At 40.1% G+C, this 9978-nt stretch overlaps 1 long non-coding RNA gene across 2 annotated transcripts in view; it reads left to right on the top strand.

Moving 5' to 3' along the window:
• Positions 1–2567: 2567 nt before the first annotated feature.
• The window catches only part of LOC139749608 (uncharacterized), a 192302-nt gene continuing 184891 nt past the window's right edge, over positions 2568–9978 (top strand). For both annotated transcript variants that reach the window (XR_011712998.1, XR_011712997.1), the window contains exon 1: positions 2568–2752. This is a non-coding gene — a long non-coding RNA (uncharacterized lncRNA). The remainder of the gene's footprint in view (positions 2753–9978) is intronic.

Genomic DNA, 9978 nt, shown 5'->3' with positions numbered 1-9978 from the left:
GCACTTGGCAACTTATCGTATTTCATTTTCCCCTTGGGTTCATAGGAATATATATATATATATATATATATATATATATATATATATATATATATATATATATATATATATATATATATATATATATGTATATATATATATATATATATATGTATATATATATATATATATATATATATATATATATATATATATATATATATATATATATATATATATATATACTTATATATATATATATATATATGCCATAGGAGGTGATGAGGACGCCAAGTGTTACCACCTCCGGCACCAGACCTCGCCAGCATAAGACTCAGGGAACAATGTTGCCAACATCCTCCTCCGCCAACCCCAGCCAGCCGATATTCATCGTGCATTATACCCTCAGATCTGACCTAATCCTCGAGGTGGAGGGGGACCATCGAGGTCCAACTCGCTGGAGGTCGAATGAATAGCCAGTAAATCATATGACTCCAAACATTAATATGATATATGGTTGTGAATGCTGTACGATGTATAAATTGACAATTCACAGTCTAATATCTCCCTATTACTGTTCGCACAAGTAATCATTCATAAGTATTGTTAAGTTCACGTAATTACGACCCTGGTGGCAGTAATTTACTGTAGAGAGTATGAATTATCGAACAGATGATAATGTATTTAAATTCCTTTACTCTGTCATTTATGGATGATTTTCTTCCCCAATTTCGTGTCCTTGATTTAATGTCAAATTTGATATGGTCTCTCGGTCTTGTATCATCCACTGTCGTTGGTTCATATTTATGACTAACGGTAATAGTCACTACGAATTTACGCTTTGTGAAACATGCGATTACGTAGACGTAACGACCAGTTTGGTGTACGACTTTGTACTGAAACGTACACTCTCTTGTATGGTCCATGATGTATGCAAGAAGGGCTTGGCGCTAGTGAAGAATGGAGTTTGCGTGAGAATGTATTTTGTGATGATGATAATATGAAAATAGATAATACAAGAAATATGCTGATATTGATGATAATGATAATGATAATAATGCTAATGATAATGATATATATATATATATATATATATATATATATATATATATATATATATATATATATATATATATATATATATATATATATATATTTTTTTTTTTATTTTTTTTATTTTCCAAAAGAAGGAACAGAGAATTGGGCCAGGTGAGGGTAGTCCCTCAAAGGCCCAGTCCTCTGTTCTTAACGCTACCTCGCTAATGCGGGAAATGGCGAATAGTTTGAAAGAAAGAAAGAATATATATATATATATATATATATATATATATATATATATATATATAATGATACATAATTAAAGCTGTCTCTTTATCAGTCCACCACATATATACATTCAGGTCACCAGAAAAAACAGATATGATGGAAAGGAATGAGACTAATAAATGATAAGTTTATAAATACAGTGAGAGAGGCTTTGATATTCAGTTATCAATACTGCGTGAAGAAGGTGTGTATGATCTTACGGTTGGTGGATGTATTTCATGTCAAAGAGCCTCACTGACCCTGGTACGTGATGTAGTGTTAACCAAAGCAATTGTACTGATGTGTCCACACTTGGATTACCGGTCATGTGTGTGTGTGTGTGTGTGTGTGTGTGTGGGACTTGGGAGTTGATATCGTCCCTAACCTGTGGCCAGAGTCCCACATTAGGAGAACGTTTAAGGAGACCAACTGTCTGCTGGAAAATATTAGAATAACATTGAAGTATATGGATGAGGAAATATTCAGCCAGCTGTTCACATCCTACATATGCCAAAACTAGAATATACTTCGCAAGTTTGGTCACCACAGCTGAAGAAGCACAAAGAGCTGATAGAGAAGGTCAAGAGGAGGACAACAAAGATAGTGCCAGAATTAAGATATCAGAGTTACCAGGAAACGCTAATCTCAAACTTGTCCAACATGGAAGAGAGAAGAGTAAAGAAAGACCTAGTTAGTTTATGCATCAGTTTGATGTCGTAAATACTGAAGAAATCTACGAAAACCTCATTGACTGAACCGCCAAAATCAAGTTAGAAAATATTCAAAGAAGTACTTCGACTTACAAGTGTGGTGGATGAATGAAATATACTGAATGATGAAATTCGTGAAGGTAGACGGTGTACAAAAGGTTTAAAAAGTTTTATGATCGTAGAGAAAGTTCAAGAGATGGAGCCACACGAGTGTAGAACCTGGCCATTTAACAGCAACAAACCTAAGTGAAGATAAAGTAAGCGTGACACCTGAAATAGCCGGTTAAATAAAGAAATACATTCCAAAGAAAATGACATTCTCGACTCAAACCAGCGTTGTCTGGTGTATATTGTCCTACGTAAGGATCTGTGTAACGTATGGGTGGTTATAACTTAATAATTTCCTTGATTTTAATTTAGTATTATTTATGTAGATAATTGGTATATAATAAAGTAGGATTTTCGTTTTTGATGATAAGAACTGCGATCAAAATGGATTCAAGTCCTTGTTGGCTCGACCGATGTCGGTGCTGAACCGTTATACTTCGTCAGTAGCAGGGCAACCCTGGACCAGCCAGCTGGCACCACCAACACTTCGTCAGTAGCAGGGCAACCCTGGACCAGCTGGCGGCACCACCTCCTCCTGACCTGCGGTAGTGGTATTCTGTGATTTTGTGCCGGAATTTTAGAATTTTGTGTCGCGTCTTTGCTTCATTTCGACATCAATAGTTTTTCTGGGAAGCTTTCGCCACCAAGTGGTAAGTACGAGTTTTTGACTTTGGGAGAAAAACATGATAGAAAATGCTATTGTGTTGTTCGGTGGTCAAATGACTCTTACATTTTTGTGAATATTCCGTTAAGTAATTAGTGATATTGTTGTTAAAAATGATTTTTGGGCATGAGTGAAAGACAGTATGAGTTGATAGGTGAAGTTCTTGTAGAAATGTAGTACTATAAGTGGCTGTTACACCATTAATGATGAGGTTTCCAGTGTTTTGGAAGTGTGGATGTAGCCTGTCAGAGCTGATTGGCTGATACGCCCTTACGGCTAAGAGAAACACACGATATATATATATATATATATATATATATATATATATATATATATATATATATATATATATATATATATGTATGTATTCAAAAGCAAACGGAGGTAAAATGCTTTGTAAAAAGACACGGGAGATATCCCATGTAGTTAGGTTTAATGACAGTACCACCCGCCAGCTAATTATCTTGTACACAAAACTGCTCATTTTCCTCGTGTGAAGGATTCAAAACCCCTTCATACATCTTGTCTCTTTCCTCATATACATTGTTAATCTCGGCAGATATCTCTCGAGATAATGTGAAGAGCCGTGAGTGGCTTGCCGGGACTGGCTTCTCGCACACAGCTCAACACACCGTGGAAAAATATATCCAAAAAAAAAGAAATAACATTTATTTTCCTCCTGAAATCCATTAGTATTTTGGAATTTTGGGTTATACACCGCGCCTGTTGCTGATGGTGGTGACTGTAGCATTACTGTGTTTCAGACACTTCAGCACTTATTGGCTTATCTAGATTTCGAAATGTAAAATGTGATAGTGGCTAATGTGATAACTGTATTTATGGCTGTTTAAAAGTAACTTTAACATGAGACGGGCGATCTGTGTTCGTAGAGATACAAGATTATAACAGTTCAATAAACACAGCTGTTAGTGAGAATAATTGAAGTCTTTGATTCATGAAACATATCGACTTGTTTTTGCGAAGAGAAAAATTTTTGTGACGCATATTGTAAGTGTTTCAGGAAGGTAGTTTAACACACAGGGATCTCTCATTGGTCGCTGATATACATCACCGAAACAGCGAAGTGTACGTAACTATGCATTTAGTGTTTCTTTTTTTCTTTTCGTTTCGTGGGACTAAAAGCGTTGAAGTAATTGTAGAAAGGATTGATGCTCGTTTGTCATTGTGTTATATGTATGTACGGCTGAAGAGGGAGGGGAGGGGAGGTGGGGGGGATCGTCCCCCTCTTCCCACACCAGCTCCCCCTTCCTTCCTCCCCCTGCCTACCTTCCCCTTCCGACCTTCCCCTTCCTACCTCCCATCACCTGGTGAGGGGTAACGTTGTGTGTGGGTCTAAGCAAGAGGTGGATGAGTATTTGTGGTGTGTCAATTATTTCTTAATGTGTCTTGTATGATTATGTGGTTGTGTGTGTTTTTTTATTTTCATCTGCCTTTGACTTGTAAGTTGTTTGTGAATTTGTTTGTGTATATTTGTTGGCGTGTGTTCTTGTGAGTTGATTTGTTTGTATGTATGTTAATGTATATGAGTGTACGTACTTAATATATTTGTCTCTAACACCGTACTAATTCGACTGTGTTACGAATTCGTATGTTTGCGTGGTTAGGTGTATTTTCACTGTTTGTGTGGTTAGCAAACATACGTCATACAATATAGAAATGCTTTTCTCACAAAATTGAGTAGGAAGTGTTCGGTGTCTGCATTGTGGAAGACGCATCGTGGACATGAAAGGATCTTGGGATACGCTAAAACGACTTATTTTTTAGTTGTAGAGATAATGGGTCATGGCTAGAGCACAGATTGGAAAGTGTGACCCGCATTTGCCTAGAGAGTGTGGTGTCCCCACCACTAACCAGTGGACCAGAACGCTGCTGTGTGTTCTCCGTTGACTTATTAAGCGGACTTTATCTTAGAGGAATTTGAAGGTGCAGTGAAAGCCGATTATAATCTCGCAGACAGACATAGTTCATCTTAGTGCTTGACCCTGAACAACAGGCGATTAATCAAAAGGAGATTAATCGTCACCTGAGTATAACTGATCATTATGGATTTGATATTGATCGCATTTAGAAGATCCCATTTTCTTTCGTAAGGGTTACTACCGCGTATGGCACAGTTATCCCTATGTGCCCTTACTTTTTTTTATCAATTTTAGGATTATATAATGATTGGTTTAATTGATCTTATTAAGTTACTGCTTCCATAGTTATATAGACAGTAGGCGCGCTTGTTACACTGGGTCTGGTTTTGTTTTCAAATTGATTATATATATCTATATCTATCTCTTTATCTATCTATCTATCTATCTATCTATCTATCTATATATATATATATATATATATATATATATATATATATATATATATATATATATATATAGCATGCCTGCCTCTTGCACAAGGGGTCCCAGGTTCGATCTTGGCTGTTGGAGCTTTGTATGTTCTATGAAGGTGCGCATTCATATACACTTTATTCGTATTCATATATATATATATATATATATATATATATATATATATATATATATATATATATATATATATATATATATATATATATATATATATATATATTCTTTCTTTCATACTATTCGCCATTTCCCGCGTTAGCGAGGTAGCGTTAAGAACAGAGGACTGGGCCTCTGAGGGAATATCCTCACCTGGCCCCCTTCTCTGTTCCTTCTTTTGGAAATTTGAAAAAAAAAAAAAAACCGAGAGGGGAGGATTTCCAGCCACCCGCTCCCTCCCCTTTTAGTCGCCTTCTACGACACGCAGGGAATACGTGGGAAGTATTCTTTCTCCCCTATCCCCAGGGATGTATATATATATATATATATATATATATATATATATATATATATATATATATATATATATATATATATATATTAGGATACCTACTTACTGCCGCGGTGAAGTCTCTCTCTCTCTCTCTCTCTCTCTCTCTCTCTCTCTCTCACACACACACACACACACACACACACACACACACACACACATCGTCAGCTCAACGCTTCCCTCTGGTTCAGTGTACGTAATGGTGCTCTGGCCTGCCTCCCTGTGGTTGCTGGTGTACACATTACAGTCACATGTCGTGTAAGGTGATTATTATTGAAGATAGAGAATAGTATTGTTCATGAATCCAGTCTTATTTCTTATTATGCTAAGTGTTTTAGTGATTAACAGGTATTATTATTATCATTATTATTATTATTATTATTATTATTATTATTGTTATTATTATTATTATTATCATTATTATCATTATTATTGTTATTATTATTATTGTTATTATTATTATTATTATTATTATTATTATAATTATTATTATTATTATCATCATTGTTATTATTATTGTTATTATTATTATAATTGTTGTTGCTGTTGTTGTTGTTAATATTATTATTATCTGTTGTCTTACGTAATTGTTCACTTGCCTCCAAATCAGTAAACAACCAGAGTTTGAAACATAGCGAGGAAACGTAATCACGGAAGCGCATATACTGGGAGAAGTGTAGTGTTCCACGTATGTACATGGGAGTTGCCGGGGAAGCAGATGGTAGCATGGGGGCGACGTGAGTCATAGGGTGGGTGAGGGGGCGAAGGTCCTGACTGCGGTCAAGGAGTGTGCGGAAGGGGCAAGTCACCGTCCGTTAGGGCAAAGCGCGGGTTTGTTTGATGGTATAGTGGTCCTGACGGTGAGTGGAAGAGGGCGGACGTGTTGATGAAATGCTTGAGGACCATATGTGGTGTGAGGCGGGTCGATCGTGTGAGGAATGACGGTATAAGAGAGATGTGGTTAAGCTGAGTCTGATCGAGAGAGCTGACCAGGGTGTGCTGGGTTATGGTTCGGACATATGGAGAGGCTGAGTGAAGAGAGACTTAATATGAGGATGAGACGTGAAGATACCAAGAGGGAGCGGTGTGGACCGGAAGGGAGATAGAAGGATGGAGTGAAGCAGTGAGGTATCGTAGTCTGAACCTTCAAGAGAGTGAGAGGCTTGAATGGGATAGAATGACTCGAATCTATGTGGTATGCGGGGGACGCGTCTTTGGGCTAAACCAAAGCATACGAAGAGCTTATGGAACCATGGAATAGTGTGCGGGCTTTGGCTATGTACGATGGAGCTGTGGTTTCGGTGCATTACAGTTGACAGACTAGAGAGTGGATGTGAGCAAACGAGACCGTAACTCGTGTTCTTCCGACGCTACCTCGCTGAGGCTGGAAATGGCGGGAAAGCATGAAAGAATTAATACATCAGCTTCTGATTAAGTCAGAAGCGAAGTGGATTTGCTTATGGATGGACCAAATCGGTTTATATGCAAATAAACACTGTGTCGCGTGAGAGAGAGAGAGAGAGAGAGAGAGAGAGAGAGAGAGAGAGAGAGAGAGAGAGAGAGAGAGAGGATGTAAAGGATCGTTCGCGTGGGCCCTCCTGCTGTGTGTGTGGGGTTCGAGACGAGGAGACTCACAGCTCGGGAGTCGAACCCTCCATATACAGCTCTGTGTTTACCACAGATAATTCACAGCCGCTGTGGCGCGTATCGACTACCGGCAGAGTGGCACAGAATCCTTAAGTGAAGAAAAGAAGAGATTAATATCAGCAGGAGGAGTGAGGAAGGTGTGCGAGTTGATTAATGACTGGAGGTGTAATGAGATTCGTTATTAGATAAGGAGGTCATTAATGTAGGTGGTGGTGATTGTGCTGTATGGGGGGTGAGGAAGAGCTGGTTGTCTTTGTGAGGATGGGTCGTTCGTTGAGCTGAAGGAGACATTGTGACCTGTGATCATGTGTGAGACCAGCGATTATAGATCGTGTGTGTGTGTGTGTGTGTGTGTATGTGGGTGCTATAAGTGTGTATGAGCATGCAACAGTGTGTGTGTGTGTGTGTGTGTGTGTGTGTGTGTGTGTGTGTGTGTAATTACCCATTTCTTTTGTATTGGGAGACAGTTCTACATTCCATCTGTTGAACTTTCTCTCATATCATACATCTTTTTAAAACCTGTATGTTGTCCACATTTTCATTTTCATTTCTTAAAGGAGCCATTCGTCCAACACTTGTGTACTGTGGAAGTACTTCTTTATATCATCTCTAACAAAGTTTCTTGCTTGATTATATGTTGTGGCATCTTATTGTTGTTTTGGTATCTTTGTCAGAACAGCTTTATGTTGACGTTATCAAACTGGTTCAGAAACTTTGCGATCAAATCACCCCTTACTTTTCTCTTTCCCATATTGGACAAATTCAAGGGCGCAGCATCTCACTGTAACCCAGTTTTCTCAGTTCTGGTACCATCTGTCTCCCTTCCTTTAGACCTTCTCCGTTAATGACTTGTTATTCTGAATGGTGGTCATCCACATACTTGATTGCTACTGTAATACTTACCAGCCGACAGCTTGTCTCCTTTGCGGTTTTCCTAAGGTGAGGCTTTTCGGTGATAGATGGGTACATTGTCTACTCCCAAGTCCCTCTCACATGCGGGTTGAAGCACTTTAGCTTCTGATATGATACTCGCATTGAGCTCTTCCTTCACTGTGTCCCAACCTCACTACTTCGCATTCACTCGGGTTGAATATCATCGACCCATGAATATCAGACCCACTTTGGAGTTTGTCTTGGTCCCTTTGTAAGCTGATGCAGTCCTCACCACTTTTCACACGACCTTGGCATCATCCGTATACACAGTGAGTTGTGAGTTGAGTCCTGGCTGGTCATTCACATACAGGAAAGAAAGTAGTGGTCCCAAGAGTGAACCCTGGAGAACGCCACTGGTAACCTCTCAAGTCCATTTCGAGAAAGCTTTTTTGATATGGATCATTTCATCCTCTTCCACTACAGGAGTCTGCCTCTTATAACTACGTGAAGATCTTTGCTTCTTTTCTGATATCACCTCAGCTGCCTATGTGGTACCATGCACTAACAATCCAACCATCCTTCTATTTTGTCTGGAATAAATACACACACTCACAGAAGTCTGAATGGTTAGTTCCGCATGGCATCTCCCGTTTTAGTTTTCACCTGTACAGGTTGTCAGCAGTTGCTGGCTGCTTGGTGTCTGGTTATCTGCACCCAATGATATACTCAGTCAGACAGACCGGTTTGTAGTTCAGCGCAGCTTTCCCGGTCTCTTATCATAAAGACGGGTTCGACATTTGCCCTCTTCCACAACCCCTGCCTGCCTGCCTGCCTCTTTACCTTCCCTTCAGAGACATCTCGGCCCAATATTTCAAGCGGTTCGTCGCGCGTGGCCGAGCACAGCCCCAGCGCGTATGGGGAGACCACACCAGACTTTCAGTCTTAAATACAGGTCAGGAAGGGGGGGGGGGGGGCTGAGCCGTGTCTTTGTGTCTTTTCTGGAACCTTCAGTGATTTCCGAGACCTCCTCCTCCTCCTTCCCCCGCCCGTTCCATCTCACTGGTGTTCGGGCTGTAGTGTCCTCACGGTGAAATCCCTGTTGAGTCTCGTAGCTCCTCCTGGCATATCTTTATGTCCCCCATAACTCTATCCTCGGTATCCCCTTACCCTGGTTAGCAGCTTTATTAACTGACAGTTTGCTTCTGATGAATCATGGGAAGTTGTGAATCACCTGTTGCTTCAGTCACAATATTCTTTCCAAAGTTTTTACTCTCGCCTTTCGTATCCTGGTGTCTCATTCCTCACTCTCTTATAACTTACAACTCCAGACTGGCTGAAGTGCCACCTGTGTCTCCCACAATACAACCATTGTCTGTCTTGCTTTATGACGTTTGACGAATCGCATCTCCCTCATCTATCCTTCCTTCATCAGCTGCAGCTGAGGGAATCATATCAACACTCCTCAGTCAGGCGTGTAGTACCTCCCAGGGTTTGGACTGAGTGATTCACCACCACCTCAACCATCATCACTTCACCCTCCACTACCCAAACTACCAGTACCATCACCTCTACCACCATTACCTCCCTGCCATCATTTATTGCAGACAGTAGCATCATCGCCACAACCACATTGCCATACTTCCTTAGCCACAGCGACCATATGGTCCGCACTACCACCACATCCTTCCAGCCCCTCACCTGTGGCGTCCCACAGGACACCAAGCTGGGTCCCCTTGTGTTTCTTATCTCGATATCTAACGCCCTGTTGGTCATACCTTCTGCATGGAAGTACGTCGACCACACCGCTAGTAGCACCGCCCTTAGAACCGCCCTCTC

Source organism: Panulirus ornatus, chromosome 7, assembly GCF_036320965.1.
Source record: "Panulirus ornatus isolate Po-2019 chromosome 7, ASM3632096v1, whole genome shotgun sequence".
Lineage (NCBI taxonomy): Eukaryota > Metazoa > Arthropoda > Malacostraca > Decapoda > Palinuridae > Panulirus > Panulirus ornatus.
This window is presented reverse-complemented; position numbering and strand designations above follow the sequence as displayed.